Here is a 25,392-nt window from a genome sequence, read left to right on the forward strand (position 1 = left end):
GAAATTGTGTTCGGCCGCCCGGCCAACAGATGGGGAGTGCCACGGCCGACAAAATTCAGTAAGATCGAACACCCTGTACTGCTTGATTATTTGTATGAATTTACGGCTAAATTGCGTGTTCTACACCAACAGGTTCACGATACTCTGCCTCAGGTCTCGGAAGCTCCAGGACATCTTATCAATCCTGGATCATGGGTGCTGGTCAAGAAGTTCCAGCGGACAAAGAATGACCAGCCCCGTTGGACCGGCCCCCACCTCGTCCTTCTCTCAACAAGATCAGCTGTTCGAGTGGAAGGAAAAAAGAACTGGATCCAAGGCGTACACTGCAAGAGGGTCCCTTTGCCTCTACCGTACGACCGGTGGGTCCAGGAGGGGATCGCTGACTCTGAGACTGAGACTGTGCCTCGCTTTCTGCCATTTAGCGATGCACGTGTAAAAGGAACAATTTCTGAACGAGAAAGTGACAATATTTTGCAAGAAGCTGTGCCACCGTCAATTCGATTGAACACTACAGAGCCTGAACTCTTGTTCCAGAACCAGACAGTACCTGGAAAAAGCCGTTATAATTTGAGGCCGAGAACTATGGACAAATAAAAAATTCTTCTTTTCTCTGCTATTTTTGAAAGTGCAGCTCTCTCATCTGAGAAACTTTCTTATTCTTGTTTTTTCGAACCGCCATCCGGGTTCAGCTGTAGGGTCGTGGTTGCCCAAGTCTTTGGAGTGCAGCTGAAGACGTTAGGTCGACAGTTCTGGTCGGTCTAAGGGAGTTGCCCTGGACTGACAGAAGCATTCCCTAGCATAGAACACCCTACCACCACGAGCAGCAATTAGAGAGGATGGAGTTTTTCGAGAATGAGAGACCTGCCAAACAGATGGACTTTAAAGCCAGAATGTGTATAATGATGACAAAGAAACGATTTTTGATATTATGTATTTTCATGTTGCTTAGTGCAATGACGTTTTTAATAGGGTATGTCTTATTCTCTTTTCAAGTGACATTTGCACCCACTACACAGCACATACCTCCTTCTACTGTTTCCTCGCATTCTTTTCACCCCCTGCCTGAACACGAGTCCGCTAGAAGATTAGAATTTGTCAATAATTCATTCATTCAGCTTCTACACCAACACCATTTAGTAATAAACACAACTAACTGTTGGGTGTGTGGTCTTATGCCTCATACTACTGATAAAGGTATCCCTTATCTGGCCCTGCCTTTCAGCCATAATGGTTCTGTGTGGGCATATAGAACGGTGTCCATATACGCTTATGAAGCCAACCCCCTACGTCCTGTGAAAGATAATCCTAAGAATAGTGCTCTAGCTAAGGGTATAGTAGATATGATTAGGGAAGATATTTCCTATGAGACTATTCCGAGAGATGAGACACTAGCATATATTGGATGGAACATAACCGGATATGGAGTTACTCTGAGTGAGAACCAGCGAGCAAAGAGATCCTCCCCGATTTGTATTGTACCCCATCAGGGTCACCTATGTCTGCAAGGTAATGGCAAGAATCTCAGAGCTCAGTTGGGGAAAAGTATCTGCACTGAAACATATGTTTTTGCGTCTCAGACTTCCCCTTCGTTCTTAGCAGCTAAGGGTACCTATTTCGTCTGCCATAATAGAGCCTATACATGGTTGCCCCCTGACTTCTCAGGCACATGTTTTGTTTCGTTCCTGTTGCCTCCCACCTACACGGCCGCGGCAGATTACCATAAAACAAGGCTAGTTAGAGGTGTCATCAGTAAAGATGACACTACAGGACAAGAATTTGGAGATTTCGTAAAGGGTCTTCTGCCGTTTTGGGGTCCTATGGTGAACAGCAGGAACATAAGGCAATTGACAAGGGTGGTTTAATCCACGGTAGTTGAAACCGACGGTGCCCTTAGTAATTTGACTGCTGAGCTCCAGTCGGATCGCCTTATGACTCTTCAGAACAGGGTCACATTAGACGTCATACTTGCAGACCGAGGTAGGGTATGTAAAGTGATCCAATCAAGTTGCTGTGTTTTCATTCCAGATAACGCTCCGACAGTCTACCAGGCCATTTCCAAACTGCATAAGATCTCCGAATCTATTCACGTGGATAAAGGAGATTGGTCATTAATGGGGTGGTTCTGGGAACTGATATCCGCCTGGGGATGGAAGATTCTGGTGGTCATTGGGATGATCTTAGCCATTGTTTTCCTGTCCTGTCTGTGTGTACAGTGTGCTCCTGCAATATGTGGCATCTGTGCTACATCGTGTATAAGGAAACCTGTATCAAAAGACGAGCTAAGTAATAGGATGATGCTACAGCAACATCTCAACGACTTTATGAATATAGACCTGGACTCAGATTAGCGTGAGTATAGGTTATTGCCTATATAAGGGCAAAAGGAGGGTCTGTGGTACTGAAAATTCTGGACCCGTGTTATCAACATCGTCTTTTCACAACGATTTTGGTATCAGCAGACCGAGAATGATTAGAATACTATGCTCAAGCATAGTATTCATATTCGGGTGACACAATCACCCTGAAATGAGAGTTTCCCGTCCTGAACCCTCGGGTTCCATTTAAACGGCAGCCATTTTGTGATTGCCCTCACATAGGCCAATGACTAAAGCCAAAAACGAGTCTGAAGGACTCGTTCACCTTTGCTGACTCCTCTGTGACCTGGGCAAGCTGACTCCAATGCCTGAAGCCAAACCTGTTTGGCTTCTTCCTTTCCCAGTGGCCGAATGAGATTAGTATCAAGGCACGACATATCATAAAACCTTTCATCACACACAAACCATGCCTAATCTTACACACACACCTGTCCCTGTTTCTTTCTTTATGACTTGCTTTACGAGGAGGAGGTGCCTGTTTATATTGGGGTCCGTCGATATCTGATGAAAGTACTGAGCCTGCCAGGTAATTGATTGAGGGCTGGACGAACTGAAATATGGGCTTGTCATCATGACTCTGCTTTTTCTTTGTAGTGAAAATACGTGAATGGTCAACTGTAAAATAAGGGATGTTTGCCTAAAGCATAATATTTTGTATAAAAAGAGAAGGTTGGCTTTGTAAAGGGGCAGTCTCCTGAGAATATACACCGTGTTGTACTTCTAGGATATCTGTTGCACTGGCTGCAGCCAATAAACAAAATCTTTGACTTCACCAAGAAGACTCTGTGTTTCTGTAGTCTGAAACAGGAAGGACTCAAAGTCTTAGGGTGTGTTCCCTGGCACCGCTGGGTTCTAAAAACCCAGTACTTCATCACTCCCCTTGCACTCCTCTAGTGACTCATTTAGCACCATGTGCTGATCCATTCACTGCACCAAAACCCAAACACTTATAAATTCACGCAGACACTCTCCTTGCAGTACTCTAAACATTCAGTCAGTACCCAAGTACTCATGCACTGAGCCAGGCCTTAGCACATGGACTGCTTCATATGCCTATCAGCTATGCATGCAGTCCTCTAACCACCTACACAGTTGTCTTCCACACCTTTAATTCCCCAGTCATTATCTATACACTCCAGCAAACACCCTGTCACTCCCCTTGCACCCCTCTAGTGACCCATTCAGCACCATGTGCTAATCCATTCACTGTGCCAAAACCCAAACACATATAAATTCACCCAGGCACTCTCCTTGCAGTACTCAAATACTCATGCAGTGAGCCAGGCCTTAGCACATGGACTGCTTCAAATGCCTATCAGCTATGCATGCAGTCCTCTAACCACCTACACACTTCTCTTTCACACCTTCAATTACCCAGTCAGTATCCATACACTTCCAGCAAACACCCTGTCACTCCCCTTGCAGTCCTCGAGTGACCCATTCAGCACCAAGTACTAATCCATTCACTGTGCCAAAACCCAAACACTTATAAATTCCCCCAGGCTCTCTCCTTGCAGTACTCTAATCATTCAGTCAATACCCAAGTACTCATGCACTGACCCAGGCCTTAGCACGTGGACTGCTTCAACCCCCTATCCACTATGCAGGCAGTCCTCTAACCACCTACACACTTGTCTTTCACACCTTCAATTCCCCAGTCAGTATCCATACACTTCTAGAAAACACCCTGTCACTCCCCTTGCACTCCTCCAGTGACCCATTCAGCACCATGTGCTAATCCATTCACTGCGCCAAAACCCAAACACTTATAAATTCACCCAGGCACTCTCCTTGCAGTACTCTAAACATTCAGTCAGTACCCAAGTACTCATGCACTGAGCCAGGCCTTAGCACGTGAACTGCTTCAAACGCCTATCCACTGTGCAAGCCTGGATGGCCTAGCTCAGCAGGTGGGACACTTAAGCCCCAGCTCCGTTCTGCAAGACTTTTTGTCTTGAGTCCACTACACAGACACTCCACCTTTAGGAGTTACTGCTTTGATATCTATTCCCAGCTGAAGAATCTGATGTTAAAAGTATCCATTAGAAGAACAAGTAACTTAGTAAAAGACAAAACCCAGCCTAAATCCCTGCCCGATTAAAGCTAACAAGGACGTCCTCGACTGGATAGAGGAGTCTCTCAATACTGTCCTCCCAAAAATTAAGATTAAATAAATGGTGGGGTCTTATAACACCCAATGGTTCTCGCCAGAATTGCGCACTTTAAAGCAGCAATGTAAAGTGAAGGAAAGACACTGGAGGAAAGATTTTCATCCTTCTAAAAAACAAGATTATAGGTTAGCCATTCTTGCCTACAAAATTGAATTAAGGAAATCTCAAGCCTCCTATTATGAGAGCAGAATTTTAGCAGCATCCAACTCACCCAAAGAAACATTTAACATTATAAAAAAACTACTTAAAGCTCCCACCCCGACAATGGCCCCGGACACCAACGGTAAACGTTGTATTAAATTAGCTGAGTTTTTAACACCAAAGTCCAGCACATCCTGGAATCTCTTCCATCTACAGGGGAGGATGAGAAATTCCCTCACCCTCAGACGGATGCCCCCTCAGACCCTCCTGACCACACCCTTGAGGTTTCACCTCCCGTGTCCCAGGAGACCTTTATTTCTCTGTGGGATTCGGTAAAAAGTGGCTCTCCCACTGACCCAGCGCCACTAAACATTTTAAAACGGGTCACCCCAATAATAGCTCCCAATGTGATACATTTGATCAATGCTTCACTGGCCTCTGGAATAGTCCCCACCAAATGGAAAGGGGCGAGAGTTAAAGCGCTGCTCAAAAAGCCTAATCTGGATCCGGTAGAACTGGGCAACTACCGCCCTATATCCCTTTTGCCTGCCATAAGCAAGGTAACAGAGAAACACGTCAACCGATCTCTTTCAGAGTTTCTTGAAAGTCACAACCTACTTCACTCCTCCCAAACCGGGTTCCGCCCAGGCCAAAGCACTGAAACTGCCTTATTGGCGGTAGTAGAGGAGAGTAGGAAAATCCTGGACTCAGGAGGTTCGGCGGCCATTCTACACCTAGACCTGAGCGCCGCATTTGACACGGTGAATCATTTAATTCTGATCCGGCGACTCAGTTGTATAGGAGTAGATGGCAAGGCGCTTGGCTGTTTATCCTCCTTTATGGAGGGGAGAACCTTTCAAGTTTTTGAAGGAAACACTGTATCCTCCCCCACCTGTCTGCTGAGTGGTGTGCCACAGGGCTCCTCACTCAGCCGACCCTTTTTAATGTCTATATGTCCCCCTTAGCAGCCATAGTAGCTCCCTATGGAATCCGGATAATTACCTATGCCGACGACACTCAATTGGTGGTCGGGCTCGATCAAACAGATTCAACTACTCATGCCCTCTACTCCTGCTTAAATGACATCTCGAACTGGATGGACGCCTACCCGCTCAAGCTCAATGGAGGAAAAACTGAAATTATGATCTTGGGTAACACTCTCAGTTTTAATCCCAGCTTGTTGTGGCCCCCTAGCATGGGTCCAGCCCCTGTGCCGAAAGCTGAAATTAAGAGTCTTGGTGTATGGCTGGACCAGGACCTGAGCCTTAAGGCTCAGGCCAGGAAAATGGCAGCTCTCTGCTTGGGCCTTCATAGAACAGCCCGAAAGGTCCTGCCTCTCCTTCCTTTAAAGGCCAGGAAAGTTCTGGTCCAGTCATTAACACTCTCGTGATTGGACTACGGAAATGCTTTGTATCTGGGTGCCCCATTCGCCGCAGTCAAAAAGCTCCAAACAGTACAGAACAGCGCTGCGAGGCTCCTGATGGGAACCACTAACAGAATTTCAGCCAAACAGGCCCTCCGTTCCCTCCAGTGGCTTCCGGTTCAGGAACGGATTAAGTTCAAGGCCTTGTGCCTAATACATAAGGCAAGGATGGGACTCGGCCCACCTGTTATTTCTTCCATGATTCGTCCATATAAAGCTAGCCGGAATCTTCGATCAGACGATCTGCATCTAGCAGAGATCCCTATGATCAAAAAGTCTAGGAGTGGCGGTAGGCTTTTTCCCCATAATGCGTCCAAACTCTGGAATTCCCTGCCTCTCCACCTTCGTAAAATCCCTGACCATCTGGCTTTCTGGAAGCAACTAAAAACCATGCTTTTTCCTTAGCTCCTGTAGCTCTCTATTTCCCCTGTGTCATTTATTAGCGCTGGGATGCTTCTGGGTAGCCATGCGCTCTACAAATGTCTTTCTATTCTATTAGGGCCACATTAAGATTTGGCGGTGCTGCGCCGGCTCTCTGCTGACACAGCACTGACAATAGCAGCGCAAGGACCGCCCGCCTTATTACAAGTTGAACTTGTGTAAGGCAGACGGTCCTTTGCCTTTCCCATGGTGGTGCCTGGAAAACATGCACGGAAATGGGAAGGGCAAAAAAGTTCCAGCAAGGCATGGACGGTGACGTCCATGCCTTGCTGGAGCTTTGGGGGAATACAGCCCGAGAGATACATGTTGTTCCCCCTGAATGTATCCCCATGGGGGGAGGGCAAAGGGGGCCCTGTTGGGCCCCCTTTGTTCCTGCACCACCAGCCTTTTCATGGCAGGGCTCCCGCCATGAAATCACTGGCAGTGCAGGAACTCTTAATATGTTCAGCAGGACTTCGCCAGGCCTGTTGAACATATTACATTGTGGCGCAGCTCCTCCACTGCTAGGGAACGGCAGTTCCCTGGCGCAGCCGGTGGTCCTCCACCACCACGACTTTTAAATAGAGTCGTAATGCGGTGGACGGACCACCGCTGCACTCCAAATCAGGCCTTAAACCTTTTCTAATCCTCTTTCTGGTGCACACTAACTGCGGACTCCTCCTTGCCTTCCCACCTCTCCGTCTGAGGCCTGGTCTCTTTTTAAAATCTAATAAGAGGCTAATGGAGTCCAGCACACTGTTTCCAACCATTGTTGTTGCTCCAAGTCTGAGGGTGCAGAAAGCGGGGCTCATACGGCGCTGCTCCGTCACTTCTGGGGGGGTATGAATCCAGCGATGAGCTGTACCATGCGGACTAGCTCTGAAAAGTCTCCAGGTCCGGTCTGGCGCCGGGGGAGTATTCTAAGATGAGGAGTCTGTGGTTAGATAGAGTGTCCACCAGAGAGAGCTTTACTGAAGGTAAGTACATTGTGCTCCCGCTCCACTCGCACAAAAAATAAAAATAAAAACTGAGTTTTTCACACAGAGCGTCACAGATGTTTGTCATCTGTATCTTGCAGTTGTTGTTGGTTCTAAAGGGTTTGTTTTGGGATGGGCCGAACGTTAACCGGGATTTAGAAGCTGACTCGGATGTGCATGATCTTGCAGTCTGTGTGTTCATTCCATTCATGTGTTTGTGAAGAGCAATGATTGTGTCTGGAATCTTATATAGCAGTCGGCGTGAGAGTGTGAGAGTAATCACTAGACGATGGCTTTAATTATGAGTTTAAGGTTAAAATCCAATCCCTCACAAACAAGAGTTTTGTGCATGGACTGGAGTCTCAGAGTCGGAATATGATCCCTCGATGCTGACCGTGCGCTTTCTGTTCGCCCTTCTCAATACAGTGACACTGAAGGGGATGAAAATCAAACGGGCGTGGATAATGGAATTACTGAAACAAGAAAGAACTGACCTCAGCAGCCGCACCATGGACGTACTGCACTGTTTGTACGAGACCCAAGACGAAGAGTTTGTGAAAAAGGGGCCTGAATGTGTGAAGCACATACGTGTAACACACAGTGCGATGAAGCGAGAGATGACTTCCGTGGACTTCAGAGCCCTCGCATTCTGTTTAAAGTATTCAGAAGTCGAGACCATTGAGCTGCAGGACGTTACCGTGAGTCGAGAGGACGTCAGAGCGCTGAAGCCACTTTTAATGAAATGTTCCGCACTTACGTAAGTCTCTCAATTTCACATATTTCAAAATCTGTGTTTTAGAGTAAACGTTTTTAAAAATGGTAGCATGGGACAGCCTGTCAGGGATGCGCAGCATAAAACACGGGAAATCACATTGTACCCTTGGTGGGGCATTGAGTTTGTGGGTGCGCTCGGCGTTATCTTGTATTGCGCAGCGCTGTGCCGCGCTCGGCACTTTGTTTCATGGCACTTCTGTGGCTGCAGTGACTGTGTCACCCCCTGTGCTGCTGTGAGTGAGGGGCACAGCTCACCTTCTGTGGAGCAAATTCATATTTCGCACACTGCCTTGTCGAGGCCCCGTAGTCCCAATAGGAGTTTAGAGGGATTCCATAGAGAAAGTTGTAGTGTCCAGATTCAGTACTAGGGGGCGCCATTTCCCCATGGAAATCATGTTATGATGAGTTAATCCCCATGGAATAGGGGATTACAGTGCGGAATGGATTTAAATGTGGCATTCCCAGTTTTGTCTGACATAATGCGCACATTTACCATTTGCTCTAAGCGTGCGTTAAATGTGTGTGGTGGGGGACCGCAGCAGGGATGGGGGGACCGCAGCAGGGATGGGGGGACCACAGCAGGGGAGGGGGGACCACAGCAGGGGAGGGGGGCAGCTGAAAGGTAGTGAAAGGAAATGAAAGGCAAGTTATGATATGATTTTGTGAATAGCCGAAAAGTAGTAAATTACTCAAAAGTGTGAGTTACCTTTGTGAATCTGGACCTTGCTTTAGGAGTCCTAACTTTACTACTACTAAACTGAGAAAAATCCTAATTTTAAGACTTTCGGTATTCACAGAAGGCATTTAGGAGTCCTAACTTCTGTGAATACCGAAATGAGTAAGTGCCTTCTGTGAATACCAAAATGGTAGTAAGTTTAGAATGTTGTCTTAAGTTAGTTCTGTGAATCGGGCCCAATGTCTCATTTATACTGATCTGAAAAAAGGTTAAGGAAAGGTTGGTTTTTTAGAGCATCCCAGGGAAGGAGAATCCATTACAGAGCACATTGGGGCGTATGTACAAGGGAACACTGCACCACAGCACGCAATAGAGCAGCGCGGCGGCATTTCAAAAACACAGGCATGTGCCGTAATTACAGGAATACAGCGCACCCTGTGTTTTCCCTTGCACTGGCGCTTAAACAGCTGCGTAGCGTCAGTGCAGGCACCCTTGGGCCACGGTGCAAGAGTGCCTGCACTGGCGCTTAAACAGCTGCGTAGCGCCAGTGCAGGCGCCCTTGGGCCATGGTGCGAGAGTGCCTGCACTGGCGCTTAAACAGCTGCGTAGCGCCAGTGCAGGCACCCTTGGGCCACGGTGCAAGAGTGCCTGCACTGGTGCTTAAACAGCTCCAGTGCAGGCGCCCTTGGGCCATGGTGCGAGAGTGCCTGCACTGGTGCTTAAACAACGCCAGTGCAGGCGCCCTTGGGCCATGGTGCGAGAGTGCCTGCACTGGTGCTTAAACAGCTGCGTAGCGCCAGTGCAGGCACCCTTGGGCCACGGTACAAGAGTGCCTGCACTGGTGCTTAAACAGCGCCAGTGCAGGCGCCCTTGGGCCATGGTGCAAGAGTGCCTGCACTGCAGGAAATGATTGTTTATGAGCAGGAAGGGACACCTTCCTGCACATGAACAATCATTAAAGGCAATTAGCTCCTTCTATGGGTGCTGCGGAATGCAGCACACATAGAAAGAGCAAAACACGAGGACAAATAAAAGTATTTCTCCTCTTTGCTCCACTCTAACGCCTGCTTTTGAATGGCGTTCGTTTTTGGCACTGGCTCAGAGTTACAGATCCTTGTAAACCTGGGGCAGCGTCAAAAGCAATGGGTGTTGCAGTGGAACGTCCATAGCAACACCCATAATGTGCCCATTTGACGCAGAATACTGCGTGAAAAGGGGCCATATCTAGAAGGCAGCACCTCTTTGTAAATATGGAGCAGGGCACAGTGCTCCGGCGGTGCTATGCCCTTGTAAATATGGAGCAGGGCACACTGCTCCGGCGGCGCTACGCCCTTATAAATATGTAGCAGGGCACAGTGCTCCGGCGGTGCTATGCCCTTGTAAATATGGAGCAGGGCACAGTGTTCAGGTGGCGCTACGCACTTGTAAATATGGAGCAGGGCACAGTGTTCAGGCGGTGCTACGCCCTTGTAAATATGGAGCAGGGCACAGTGTTCAGGCGGCGCTACGCCCTTGTGAATATGGAGCAGGGCACAGTGCTCCAGCGGTGCAACGCCCTTGTGAATACGGAGCAGGGCACAGTGGTCTCTCATCCTCCAGAGATCCCATCATTCGAGGGCTGCTAACATTGCTATATATAGATAAAGTGCTCAGTGCCACGGTATTGTGATCTCTCATCCTCAAGAGATCCCATCATTCGAGCGTTGCTGACATTGCTATATATAGATAAAGTGCTCAGTGCCATAGAATTGGAGTCTCTCGCCCTCAAGAGATCCCATCCTTCGAGGGCTGCTGACATTGCAATATATAGATAAAGTGCTCAGTGTCACGGTATTGTGGTCTCTCATCCTCCAGAGATCCCATCATTCGAGGGCTGCTAACATTGCAATATATAGATAAAGTGCTCAGTGCCACGGTATTGTGATCTCTCATCCTCCAGAGATCCCATCATTCGAGGGCTACTAACATTGCTATATACAGATAAAGTGCTCAGTGCCATGGTATTGTGGTCTCTCATCCTCCAGAGATCCCATCATTCGAGAGCTGCTGACATTGCTATATATAGATAAAGTGCTCAGTGCCATAGTATTGTGGTTTCTCATCCTCAAGAGATCCCATCATTCGAGGGCTACTAACATTGCTATATATAGATAAAGTGCTCAATGCTATGGTCTTGTGGTCTCTCATCCTCCAGTGGTCTCATCATTTGAGGGCTGCTAACATTGCTATATATAGATAAAGTGCTCAGTGCCATAGTTTTGTGGTCTCTCATCCTCCAGTGGTCTCATCATTTGAGGGCTGCTGACATTGCTATATATAGATAAAGTGCTCAGTGCCACGGTATTGTGGTCTCTCATCCTCCAGAGATCTCATCATTCGAAGGCTGCTGACATTGCTATATATAGATAAAGTGCTCAGTGCCATGGTATTGTTGTCTCTCATCCTCCAGAGATTCCATCATTCGAGGGCTGCTAACATTGCTATATATAGATAAAGTGCTCAGTGCCATAAAATTGTGGTCTCTCACCCTCAAGAGATCCCATCATTCGAGGGCTGCTAACATCGCTATATATAGATGAAGTGCTCAGTGCCACGGTATTGTGCTCTCTCATCCTCCAGTGATCCCATCATTCGAGGGCTGCTAACATTGCAATATATAGATAAAGTGCTCAGTGCCATGGTATTGTGGTCTCTCATCCTCCAGTGATCCATCATGTGAGGGCTGCTAACAATGCTATATATAAAGTGCTCACTGCCATGGTTTTCTGGTCTCTCATCTTCCAGTGATCCCATCATTCGAGGGCTGCTGACATTGCAATATATAGATAAAGTGCTCAGTGCCACGGTATTGCGGTCTCTCATTCTCAAGAGATCTCATCATTCGAGGGCTGCTGACATTGCTATATATAAATAAAGTACTCATTGCCATAGTATTGTGGTCTCTCATCCTAAAGAGATCCCATCATTCGAGGCCTGCTAACATTGCAATATATAGATAAAGTGCTCAGTGCCATGGTATTGTGGTCTCTCATCCTCCAGTGATCCATCATTCGAGGGCTGCTGACATTGCTATATATAGATAAAGTGCTCAGTGCCATGGTCTTGTGGTCTCTCATCCTCCAGTGATCCCATCATTCGAGGGCTGCTGACATTGCTATGTATAGATAAAGTGCTCAGTGCCATGGTCTTGTGGTCTCTCATCCTCCAGTGATCCCATCATTCGAGGTCTGCTAACATTGCTCTATAATGATAAAGTGCTCAGTGCCGTGGTATTGTGATCTCTCATCCTCCAGAGATCCCATCATTCGAGGGCTGCTGACATTGCTATATATAGATAAAGTGCTCAGTGCCACGGTATTGTGGTCTCTCATCCTCACGAGATCCCATCATTAGAGGGCTGCTAACATTGCAATATATAGATAAAGTGCTCAGTACCATGGTATTGTGGTCTCTCATCCTCACGAGATCCCATCATTAGAGGGCTGCTAACATTGCCATATATAGATAAAGTGCTCAGTGCCATGGTATTGTGGTCTCTCATCCTCAAGAGATCCCATCATTCGAGGGCTGCTAACATTAGTGTATATAGATAAAGTGCTCAGTGCCATGATATTGTGGTATCTCATCCTCCAGAGATCCCATCATTCGAGGGCTGCTGACATTGCAATATATAGATAAAGTGCTCAGTGTCATGGTATTGTGGTCTCTCATCCTCAAGAGATCCCATCATTCGAGGGCTGCTAACATTGCTATATGTAGATAAAGTGCTCAGTGCCATGGTATTGTGGTCTCTCTTCCTCCAGAGATCCCATCATTCGAGGGCTACTAACATTGCTATATATAGATAAAGTGCTCACTGCCATGGTATTGTGGTCTCTGATCTTCCAGTGATCCCATCATTCGAGGGCTGCTGACATTGCTATATATAGATAAAGTGCTCAGTGCCATAGTATTGTTGTCACTCATCCTCCAGAGATCCCATCATTCGAGGGCTGCTGACATGGCAATATATAGATAAAGTGCTCAGTGCCATGGTATTGTGGTCTCTCATCCTCAAGAGATCCCATCATTTGAGGGCTGCTAACATTGCTATATATAAATAAAGTGCTCAGTGCCATGGTATTGTGGTCACTCATCCTCCAGAGATCCCATCATTCGAGGGCTGCTGACATTGCAATATATAGATAAAGTGCTCAGTACCATGGTATTGTGGTCTCTCATTCTCAAGAGATCTCATCATTCGAGGGCAGCTAATATTGCTATAATAAAGCGCTCAGTGCCATGGTATTGTGGTCTCTCATCCTCCAATGATCTCATCATTCGAGGGCTGCTGACATTGCTATATATAGATAAAGTGCTCACTGCCATGGTATTGTGGTCTCTGATCTTCCAGTGATCCCATCATTCGAGGGCTGCTGACATTGCAATATATAGATAAAGTGCTCAGTGCCACGGTATTGTGGTCTCTCATCCTCAAGAGATCCCATCATTCGAGGGCTGCTAACATTAGTATATATAGATAAAGTGCTCACTGCCATTTTATTGTGGTCTCTCAACCTCAAGAGATCCCATCATTCAAGAGCTGCTAACATTGCTATATATAGATAAAGTGCTCAGTGCCATGGTATTGTGGTCTCTCATCCTCAAGAGATCCCATCATTCGAGGGTTGCTAATATTAGTATATATAGATAAAGTGCTCAGTGCCATGGTATTGTGGTCTCTCATCCTCCAGAGATCCCATCATTCAAGGGCTGCTGACATTGCAATATGTAAAGTGCTTAGTGCCATGCTATTGTGGTCTCTCATCCTCCAGAGATCCCATCATACGAGGGCTGCTGACATTGCTATATATAGATAAAGTGCTCAGTGCCATGGCATTGTGGTCTCTCATCCTCCAGTGATCCCATATTTCGAGGGCTGATGACATTGCAATATATAGATAAAGTGCTCAGTGCCATGGTATTGTGGTCTCTCATCCTCAAGAGATCCCATCATTCGAGGGCTGCTAACATTAGTATATATAGATAAAGTGCTCAGTGCCATGGTATTGTGGTCTCTCATCCTCCAGAGATCCCATCATTAGAGGGCAGCTAACATTGCTATATTTAAAGTGCTCAGTGCCACGGTATTGTGATCTCTCATCCTCAAGAGATCCCATCATTCTAGGGCTGCTGACATTGCTATATATAAATAAAGTGCTCAGTGCCACAGAATTGTGGTCTCTCATCCTCCAGAGATCCCATCATTCGAGGGCAGCTAACATTGCTATATTTAAAGGGCTCAGTGCCACGGTATTGTGATCTCTCATCCTCAAGAGATCCCATCATTCTAGGGCGGCTGACATTGCTATATATAAATAAAGTGCTCAGTGCCACAGAATTGTGGTCTCTCATCCTCAAGAGATCCCATTATTCGAGGGTTGCTAACATTAGTATATATAGATAAAGTGTTCAGTGCCACAGAATTGTGGTCTCTCATTCTCAAGAGATCCCATTATTCGAGGGTTGCTAACATTAGTATATATAGATAAAGTGTTCAGTGCCATGGTATTGTAGTCTCTCATCCTCCAGAGATCCCATCATACGAGGGCTGCTAACATTGCTATATATAGATAAAGTGCTCACTGCCATGGTATTGTGGTCTCTGATCTTCCAGTGATCCCATCATTCGAGGGCTGCTGACATTGCTATATATAGAGAAAGCGCTCAGTGCCGTGGTATTGTGGTCTCTCATCCTCCAGTGATCCCATATTTCGAGGGCTGATGACATTGCAATATATAAATAAAGTGCTCGTTGCCATAGTATTGTGGTCTCTCATCCTCAAGAGATCCTGATGAATACAGGCCCCAGCTAGGCCCGCAAGGCACAAGGGTTCGCTCTCCTGTAACGGAATCTATAAGGAAGTTGGCACGGAAACTGCAAAGTACAAAAACAGCATTTATTAACCCTTAAGGGTGGTCCTACAATCCACACAACACTCTTCAGTATTGCATGGAGTAGCACAAAGAACTTGCGTACACAGTCCCCTTTTATACACAATAGAGGGGCTCATAAGTGGGTGGATACAACATGAGGCCGAAGAACATTACCATTTATGGTCATTCTCGATACTGAATCAATACATGGGCAGAGCCAACACACTCCTTGAGCCCGCGAACACATGGTCAAGCAAGGCTAATTATAACAGATGTGGTCAAGTCTGGGCATGCGCCAGATGGACAAGAGAGCTATTTATAAACTGTTACTAGGCAGATTACAAGAGCAACTAACACAGAGGTCGGACTCTCCTCGTGGCGAACACGTGGCAGCATGACAATACAAAATGGATTCCAAACTTCGGTCAACATAGCGGAGAAAACATGATCTAAAGGGAAAGGTTTAATGTCTTTAGCAAATGCTTAATCACATCGCTGTTTCAATTTACAACAGACGACCCTTTCAGCATTTACTGAAGACATCCGGTTTACAAGAATCATCGCCATATATGTCAATTGTCATCATTCCTTCAACCTCTTTAGCTAGACGCTTCTGGTGAGCAACTTCGGCAATAGCTTTCTTATCTGGGATGCAGAATGAAATGCATACGGAACAGAACAATGGTCCACATTGAACACACATACAGAAAAAGAACAGAATTGATATAATAATACAGAGACCAGTTAAGACCTTCCATCCCCAGGCAGTAACCAATGCCCAAAACCATCCAGAAAAGGACCAAGTGCCGTTTTCTGTGTGGATTTCAGCTGCTATTTTATGCAGCTTATTGATGGCGTTATAAACGGATGGCGTATGATCAGGGATGAACACACAGCAGCTACTTCCAATAATTTTACAAGCTCCACCTCGATCAGCTAACATTACATCTAATACCATACGATTCTGCAATGCAACAATCCTAGTGATTTGTAACTCTTCTGTAAGATTCCCAAGAGCAGCAGCAGTCTGATTTGTCACAGCTTCTACCACTCTTGTTAATCTTCGGATCTTCCTACTATTCAAGGCGGCTCCAACAAAGAAAAACAGTCCTAAGTTAAAATCAATATACTGTTGCAAGCTGGTATCAGTCTGATCCACATCATCAATCGATAGAGTACGTTTATACCTGTTTACAGTCACATTATTCAACAATTTCAGATCTTTATGATACAATGCGGGTGCTAGGAATACAGGAGGTAATAGGAATGATACATAGCATACCCCAGACCACCCAGCCGGCAAACGGTAATAACCTTTATTTCCACACACAAAGTAGGTATTATGGGACGCTAGGAAAGTACTATTATTCAATCCATCAATGTTCAAGACAGTGATGCAATCACTAACACCAACAGGGATAAAACCCACACTCTGGACACACAGGTCCGCTTGAGCTTGTGCCACTTGGATCACAAATTTGTCCTTCCCCACAGTGTCTCTGGTGTTCGTAAAGATATAGGGAATGGATTCATTGTCTGGTCGGTACTCTTCCCATTCCCAAATTGTCCCATTCGCTTGCGGATATCCATTTTTATCCTGGTGACATTCTTTATTAAGTCTGAAAAGCAATCGTCCCACTGTCGGTTTCCGAGTGGCAAACAGCAAAGTGTACCATGCTCTACAAGAGCCATTATGAGAGAAAGGAAGTGGTATGAATGGCGTACCTCCTTTCTTCTGATGGGCTGGCATCATCCCACATATCCAGCAGTTTGTGGCATTCGTAGCAACGTGGGTATGATGCAGCATCTGAATGAAAGTGTTATTCAAATAAGACTGTCGATGCTTCAACTCCTGATACGGCAATGTATAGAAGTAGTGCTCCGCAGGCACCGGAGTCGTCAACACAAGTGTTTTCCGAGCAGGGGTTACCTCCTCTACAAACCATGTTGTTATTCCAACAATAGCTACTGTTAGCATGAACCCCAACGCACAAAGGATTTTCTTCTTCTCCATGTCAAAGGAAACAATACCCTGATATCTTCCTGAAACTAAAAGGTCTGTCAGAACTCTTCCCCTTGGGCAGCGGTTGATTTCTTCACCAGCGGGCCAAGACGGGTGTCACTACACTAATGCAGGGCTGATCCCCCCCCTTGCCTCATCGGCTCTCCGTTTCACTAACCCAAGGGCCGTTCTGACAGTATGTCCCGGTACTGGAAACCTCACTTCCTCGGTCGAAGATGATATCGCCTTCCTCCAGAAGTCGCGTGGTCCGGAAAGAGCTCCTCAGTGTCACCCGGCTCCGCAGCACGGCCTGTCTCTGCTGCCAGGATTTCTCGTTGATCGGTCAGCACGGCAGACTCCACCAATCCGGGCGGTACCTTTCGACAGTGCAGGGAATGGATCCAATTCTTCCTGTTCGAGACTCGCACAGCCGTCCTCGTCGCAAGGAGGACCTGCTCAGGGCCCACCCATCTCGGCTCCAAACTGTTCGTTCTGTCGAAGACTTTCACCATCACATGGTCACCAGGCCGGAGACCATGTCCTTCACCGGTAGACCGATCAGGGAGCGCCTCTCGGACCTGTTGATGAATAGAAACCAAGTTATCCGTTAACTGTGCCAGATAATCACTCATCATTACACAAGGTACGTCATACACAGCCTTAGGCCTTGGTGGACCCCAAATGTTCATTGGGCGTCCAAATACAATCTCATATGGCGTAAGGCCAGTTCGAGAGTGTGGCACTGATCTAATTGACAGTAACGCCAGTGGCAGGGCGTCTGGCCAAGTCAAAGACGTTGAAGCTTGAATTTTTGCGATCTTAAGCTTCAGTGTACCATTATACTTCTCGACTAGTCCTGCGGACTGAGGGTGGAACACGGCGTGGAACTTCTGAGTGATGCCTAGGCCCTTCAAGACATACTTTATAACATCCGCTACAAAGTGAGGCCCATTATCACTCCACAGAAGTCTACAGACGCCGTATCGAGGGAAAAACTCTTTTAGCAGTAGCTTCGCCGTAGTCATTGCAGTATTGTCTTTCGTAGGGTACGCCTCAACCCATTTACTGAAGGCGCAAACCACTACTAGAACATACTTCAAATTGTTACAGCGCTCAAGCTGGATATAATCCATCTGCAGAACCTCAAAGGGTGCAGTGGGCGTCGCAAATCCTCCTGCTGGAGTTCGAGTACCCTTTCCTGGGTTATACTTCAGACAGATCATACAGGTCTGCACCACCCTCTTTGCCGTGCTAGCAATCTCTGGATGCTCCCAGACTTGGGTGAGCAATTTCACAATTGCGGAAGCTCCAACATGTGCTAGCCCATGTGCCATCTGAACCATAGGTTGTACGAAAGCCGTGGGTAATTTCCATCTATCCATCTGCTTATTTCTCCAGCAGCCTTCATCATCCAACTCTCCCTCACTAGCCCATTGCTCCCGCTCTTTATCAGAAGCGGTCCGTTGCATTTCTCGCACTTCCTCCTTCGCATCACGCCATCTTTCCACCTGTGACTTTACTACATACATGGCAGTAGCACCGGGTTGCATCGCAGTCTCCCGTGCTACTCGGTCTGCTAACGCATTCCCTTCTCCAACTTTATCAACTACTTTCCTATGGGCGCTACACTTAACGATGGCAATTTTCTTTGGGTATGTCAATGCGGTTAAAAGATTGTGAACTAACTCTCCATGCATTATCTGTACCCCATGTGACGTTAGAAACCCTCTCTCCTTCCAGAGTAGGCCGAAATCGTGCGCTACTCCGAAGGCATAGCGGCTATCTGTATAAACATTCACACACAATCCTGTACTGAGCTCACATGCTCGTGTTAATGCTATCAGTTCCGCTGCTTGAGCTGATTTCTGTGGTATACGTGCTGTCTCCACTATCGTTTGCAACGTGGTAATTGCATACGCTGCTGAAGTCGTACCATCTGGTAGCTTCAGGCATGATCCGTCTACCCACAGTTCTCCATCTACATCTGGAAAGGGCGTATCCTGGAGATCAATACGACCCTTTGTTTGTTCCTCAGTCACAAGAATACAATCATGCGCTTTCTGTGCCTCAGGCTGGGTCTCGGGGTATGGCAACAATGTGGCCGGGTTTAATGTCACGCACCTTTTTAACGTAATATGAGGAGCCAGAAGCGTCAGCTCATATCCCGTTAAGCGGGCACTGGTCAAATGCTGCGTCTTTGTTTGATTAAGCAGGGCATCAACAGCATGGGGAACTAACACCAACAGCTTATGGGACAACACAATTCCTTCACTTTGGCGTATTGACACAGCTGTCGCCGCAACCGAGCGAAAACACCCTGGTAATGCTCGGGCGACAGGATCAAGCACAGCCGAAAAGTATGCACAAGGGCGTTGCTTATCGCCATGCATCTGCACTAAAACTGATAATGCACATCCATCTTTCTCATGCACATACAGCGAAAAGGGTTTTGCATAATCAGGGGTCCCTAACACTGGTGCTGAACAAAGGGCCTGTCGTAATTGCTGAAACGCAGCATCACACTCATCTGACCAAGGGATTGGGATAGGCGTGTCTTTTGTCAAGAGAGCTAGTAATGGCTTAGCTATGTGTGAAAACCCCAATATCCACTGTATACAAAAAGAAACAAGGCCCAAAAATGCACGCACATCCTTCTGCGTGGATGGTCTCGGTGTGTCCAAAATTACTTGGATACGATCTGGTGTGAGTGCACGCCCCTCCTTAGACAAAAGGTGACCCAAATAAGTCACCTTTGGTCTACAGAATTGCAATTTCTTCCTAGATACCTTATGATTGTGGGATGCTAAAAAGGAAAGTAAGGATAACATGCTTTTCTCACACAACTCCAGGGTGTCAGCCGCCAACAAGATGTCATCGACATATTGAATGAGGGCGACCCCCTCGAGTAAAGCAAAGGAATCCAACTGTCGTTTCAAAGCCTGACTGTAAATACTAGGGCTTTCTGTGTAGCCCTGGGGAATTCTACAAAAACGATAAGATCTATTATTTAATGTGAACCCAAAAAGAAATCGGCTATCGGGGTGAATGGGAATTGAGAAGAAGGCATTTTTCAAATCAATCACTGAGAACATGGTCGCCGTAGGCGGGACCAAGGTAAGCAACGTCGTGATATCGGAAACCACCGGGTACTGAGGTATCACGATCTTGTTTACCTCCCTCAAATCAATTATGAACCGATAGACCTTAGCATCCGTGTCCTTTTTCAGAATAGGGAGAATCGGACTGTTACAGATATTATAGGGAACTTCTTCCACTACTCCTACTGCGATCAAGTCTTGCACAATCTGTATGAGAGCCTCCTCGCCCTCCTGGGAAATACGATACTGCGGGAGGCGTGGTAACACCGCCCCCTCCTGGACACTAATGTGGACCGGAGGAATCACCATTTGTCCCACATCTGTGTCCGAAGTCGCCCATAAAGCACGAGGGAGGGTAGCCAACAACGCATCCTCTGATATCGTACACATCCGCCCAGACCGGGGGTAGTTGTCATTTAAGATCACCCTCACACCCTCAGGGGAGCAGCGGATCGTAGCCCTAAAGTGCTTTAACATATCAAGGCCCATAATGTTATCCGGTGTATATGGAGCAAGCAGAAACGGACAGGGCGCAGAAAAAGAATCAACCTTAAATGTAAGGGGCTGTGAAAGAGGGCTTCGGGAGAGTGTACCGTCAAACCCTACCGATGTAACCATTGAGCCGGATGGGGGAGCCCCCGGAACCAAGTACCTAGACAATGCACTACGTGTCGCTCCTGTATCCACTAGGAACTGATCAGTAGAACCTAAAACCTCAGCCGATACATAAGGACCCGTCTGATCGACCGGCACCTCAACTGATTCGGACCCCCATCCAACGCATTCCTATGCATGCTGAGAATCGTGATATCCCGATCGATCAATCTCCGATACGTGATACTGATGCTGGCGATCGAAAACATTTGAGCTATCTCGGTGCTGCCCAGCAGTATCGAAACGGACATTATCGTTAGAATTCCCTCTAGAACTCGAGAAACCCCCTCTACCTCTCGGGCCACCCGGAGTATGCCCCTGGCGCGAAGCACGCAACACTGGGCAATCCCTGGCCCAATGGCCCGATTGCTTACAATACGCACACTGATTCCTATTCAAATCAGATCTGCCCGAAGGGGGACCATAAGATCCTCCCCTTCCTCTATTATTACCCCGTCGGGGCGGGCCATATACTTGTGCCAACATTACCTTAGTCTTGAGATCTTTCGATTTCTTCTCCTCCTGGCCCTTCGCCTCGTGCTCCTGACGCTCATAATACTGAGCGATAGTCAGAAGGGCCGTCGGTGTCGCGGAGGACCAAGAACTCTCGCTTGCTTTTAAACGGGCCGCAACTGCCGGTAGCAGATTAGCCACATATTTGTCCGCGAAAAGGTGGCGGCCCGTTTCGTCAGTAAGCGACTGGCCACTAAAGTCATGAAACGTTTCTTCAAAGCGTGTGAAGAAATCTGCAACTGACTCGTCAACTTTCTGTTTACATGCAGCTAACATATTCCAGTCAATTTTTTTAGGGGGAATAATTGTTTTCAACTTAGCCACAATGGCAGCAGGGAGATCTAAAATACTCTGGGGTGGTTTCTGTGCAGGCTTCCGTTCCCTATCCTCATCCTCAAGCTCAGACCACCGGGCCTTGAAGGCAACTGTATCATCTACTCTTCGGACAGATCGCCACGTATCCGGCGGTAGGATAAGGCCAAAGAACAGGTCTATATCCGCTAAGGTCATGATGCAAGAATTCAGGGCCCCCTCGACTTCTTCGTAGAAGGCCGCTGGATTCTTGCGGGGGTCAGGCAATGCATTCTTTAATGCCATAACATCAGCCCTATGCCACGGAGTATAAACCCAATTATACACAAAATATCCCTTAGCATCGGCGGAGTTAATATCCGAGCTAGTCCCCGCCCCTTTAGGAGGAACATACAAAGGCGCCGCCTCTCGCATTGGTTTAACATGTACTACGTCATCCTTATCTGACTGGGAGGTGGATGAGTGGCCCCCTGCTGCAAACGAATCCGACTGCTTCTCCTCCTCCGTTGGTTGGCGTGCTTTCTCTCTAAGGGCCAGCACCTCGTCCCGCAAGGCGAACAGCCGCCGAGCCGCCTCAGGAGCCTTAGGGGGAGAAAAAACACCGTTACGCAATGCTTTGGCATCCGAAGACACTTCGGCAGGCTCAAAGACACTAGAATATTTTCGGAAAGCAGCAATCACTTCATCCGCGAAATGACCCAGAAAATACACTTTATCTCTCTCCTGCCACGACCCCCAAGTTCGGAATAATTCCTCCATGGATACCTTGCCCTTAAGTGCACGGAAGGAAATTTGCCGAAGCTCAGCCATCTGCTCGGCCGACAGCATGGACCGTGTGTCTACCTTACCCGAAGCCGGGTCAGAATCTTGCGGCCGCGGAGCGGATGCGCCAACATAAGGGGGCGGAGAGCGATCTAGCAAATAAAAATCATCATCAGTATTATTAAGGACAGGATAAAGTGGCTGCCGAACAACATATTGACCCGAAACTTGTAGCCTACGCTCTTTCTCTTGTCTGTCCGTCTGCTCTCTGTCCTCCCGACGCTTCGCTTCCTGCGCTCGCACATGATCATTCTTCCGTTGTTCTTTATCAAACAGCGCTTTCTCACGCTTCTCTCGCTCACGCACTTCCTTCACCCATAATCGCACACACTCAAACATATCCTGACGAGCACGTCGCTTACACATACACTGTTCCACATACTCAATCTTACGTATATCAAACGATCCATACAAAGGCCATCGCAACTCAGGATCCTTTTTTGTGTATTTCCTCCATACTGTGCTGTACATTATGGAAGAAAGACCATGCTTCACATACATATCCCTATTAGGAGTCCCCTCTGGGGGAGCTGGAGCAGATTCCTCGAGGTTCAACCGGTTTCCAAAGCAGCAACACCACTTACGGAGTGCGCTAAAAGCAGGCATGCTTAGGAATAATGCAAAATATGCAATATTATTAAGAAAATGGCACTTAATCGTTGCGCCGTTCAAAGTTTACACAGCTCCGGAGAAATCTCTCCACATTACCTGCCTATATGTGTTGCAACGCATATATTTTCACAAAGACAAATACAAAATATGACTAGTCATCACCAATCAAACTCAAATAGCCAAACCAGGCTTCAAAAACTCGGAGCAAGTACCGTACAACGGTTCTTACCAATCAAGAGTCCAGATTCCAACTGCCAAGCTCCACAATCGCCCAAACGGCTCTCACGGCAGGACCGACAGAAGAGGTCTCAGTCGATGACCGGCGCCACCCAGACGGTCAGCTCGGAAGGGAAGGAAGAAAAACCTCGGGATGCCAGGGCTAAGACGCCGCTGGCAGTGATCACGTCCCCGGCCAAACTCCTCACCTTCGTCGCGACCAATCCTTCGAGCATCCGAGTCGCCGATGAGCCCCACGTGACGGGCGCCAATTGATGAATACAGGCCCCAGCTAGGCCCGCAAGGCACAAGGGTTCGCTCTCCTGTAACGGAATCTATAAGGAAGTTGGCACGGAAACTGCAAAGTACAAAAACAGCATTTATTAACCCTTAAGGGTGGTCCTACAATCCACACAACACTCTTCAGTATTGCATGGAGTAGCACAAAGAACTTGCGTACACAGTCCCCTTTTATACACAATAGAGGGGCTCATAAGTGGGTGGATACAACATGAGGCCGAAGAACATTACCATTTATGGTCATTCTCGATACTGAATCAATACATGGGCGGAGCCAACACACTCCTTGAGCCCGCGAACACATGGTCAAGCAAGGCTAATTATAACAGATGTGGTCAAGTCTGGGCATGCGCCAGATGGACAAGAGAGCTATTTATAAACTGTTACTAGGCAGATTACAAGAGCAACTAACACAGAGGTCGGACTCTCCTCGTGGCGAACACGTGGCAGCATGACAATACAAAATGGAGTCCAAACTTCGGTCAACATAGCGGAGAAAACATGATCTAAAGGGAAAGGTTTAATGTCTTTAGCAAATGCTTAATCACATCGCTGTTTCAATTTACAACAATCCCATCATTCGAGGGCTGCTAACATTGCAATATATAGATCAAGTGCTCAGTGCCATGGTATTGTGGTCTCTCATCCTCCAGTGATCCATTATTTGAGGGCTGCTAACATTGCTATATATAGATAAAGTGCTCACTGCCATGGTATTGTGATCTGTGATCTTTCAGTGATCCCATCATTCGAGGGCTGCTGACATTGCAATATATAGATAAAGTGCTCAGTGCCATGGTATGGTGGTCTCTCATCCTCCAGAGATCCCATCATTCAAGGGTTGCTGACATTGCAATATATAAAGTGCTTAGTGCCATGCTATTGTGGTCTCTCATCCTCCAGAGATCCCATCATTCGAGGGCTGCTAACATTGCTATATATAGATAAAGTGCTCAGTGCCACGGTATTGTGATCTCTCATCCTCAAGAGATCTCATCATTCGAGGGCAGCTAACATTAGTATATATAGATAAAGTGCTCAGTGCCATGGTATTGTGGTCTCTCATCCTCCAGAGATCCCATCATTCGAGGGCAGCTAACATTGCTATATTTAAAGTGCTCAGTGCCATGGTATTGTGGTCTCTCATCCTCCAGAGATCCCATCATTCGAGGGCTGCTAACACTGCTATATATAGATAAAGTGCTCAGTGCCATGGTATTGTTGTCTCTCATCCTCTAGTGATCCCATCATTCGAGGGCTGCTGACTTTGCAATACATAGATAAAGTGCTCAGGGCCATGATATTGTGGTCTCTTGTCCTCCAGTGATCCCATAGGAGCCGTCTTTGGAGATATCGAAGCCAACTGTCTTTCCTCCTCCCCAAACCGCCCCTCTCCAGAATGTCTCTAACTGATCCCAAGACCAAACCACATGTACCCGCCCCTTCATCGTCGCACTGAGGACAATTGTAGAGGCTGCTGGAAATATATTATTTAAAAACCGAGTTGTATAGTACAGTATCCAGCCATTAAAAAGGGCATTCGATGTAAAATGGCCCCCGAAAACCAAAATAGCTGAAATAATCAAAGTATTTTCCCGATTGTTTTTATTTATCTTCATCCCAGAGTCCCTTTCGTATTCCACGCTTATCTTTCCAACAATCACTTCTGATCCCCTATGGAGCTCTCTGTAGCAATAACTCAAAGTTATATTTAGTTTATCTGCCCTGAACATCTGTCGAACTCGGTCCCAAGAGGAATCCAATTCCAGCCCCGGCAAATTATTGAAAACACCCTCATTTGGAGAAAGAAAAAAGTGTAGGTGCTCATGGGGTTTTGTTCCCGAGGACAGGGCTTGGGCGGTTCATGGTGGCGCCATCAAACGAGCCCCCTACCTTGAGAACCGATAAACCCGCCCATTAACCGATTGTTGCATCGGTCAAACCAGGGGAGAGAAACTCACAATATCTCCATGGAGTCCAGGGATTTACT

General features: G+C 47.1%; 1 pseudogene across 1 annotated transcript in view; it reads left to right on the forward strand.

Annotated features, from left to right (window-relative positions):
- The window catches only part of LOC146808634 (NACHT, LRR and PYD domains-containing protein 3-like), an 852,065-nt pseudogene that overhangs the window by 528,325 nt on the left and 298,348 nt on the right, over positions 1-25,392 (forward strand). The window contains exon 5 of the transcript XR_014968038.1: positions 8,109-8,264. The product of XR_014968038.1 is annotated as an NACHT, LRR and PYD domains-containing protein 3-like (transcript). The remainder of the gene's footprint in view (positions 1-8,108; positions 8,265-25,392) is intronic.

The sequence above is a fragment of the Triturus cristatus genome, chromosome 8 (assembly GCF_964204655.1).
Source record: "Triturus cristatus chromosome 8, aTriCri1.1, whole genome shotgun sequence".
Classification (NCBI taxonomy): Eukaryota; Metazoa; Chordata; class Amphibia; order Caudata; family Salamandridae; genus Triturus; species Triturus cristatus.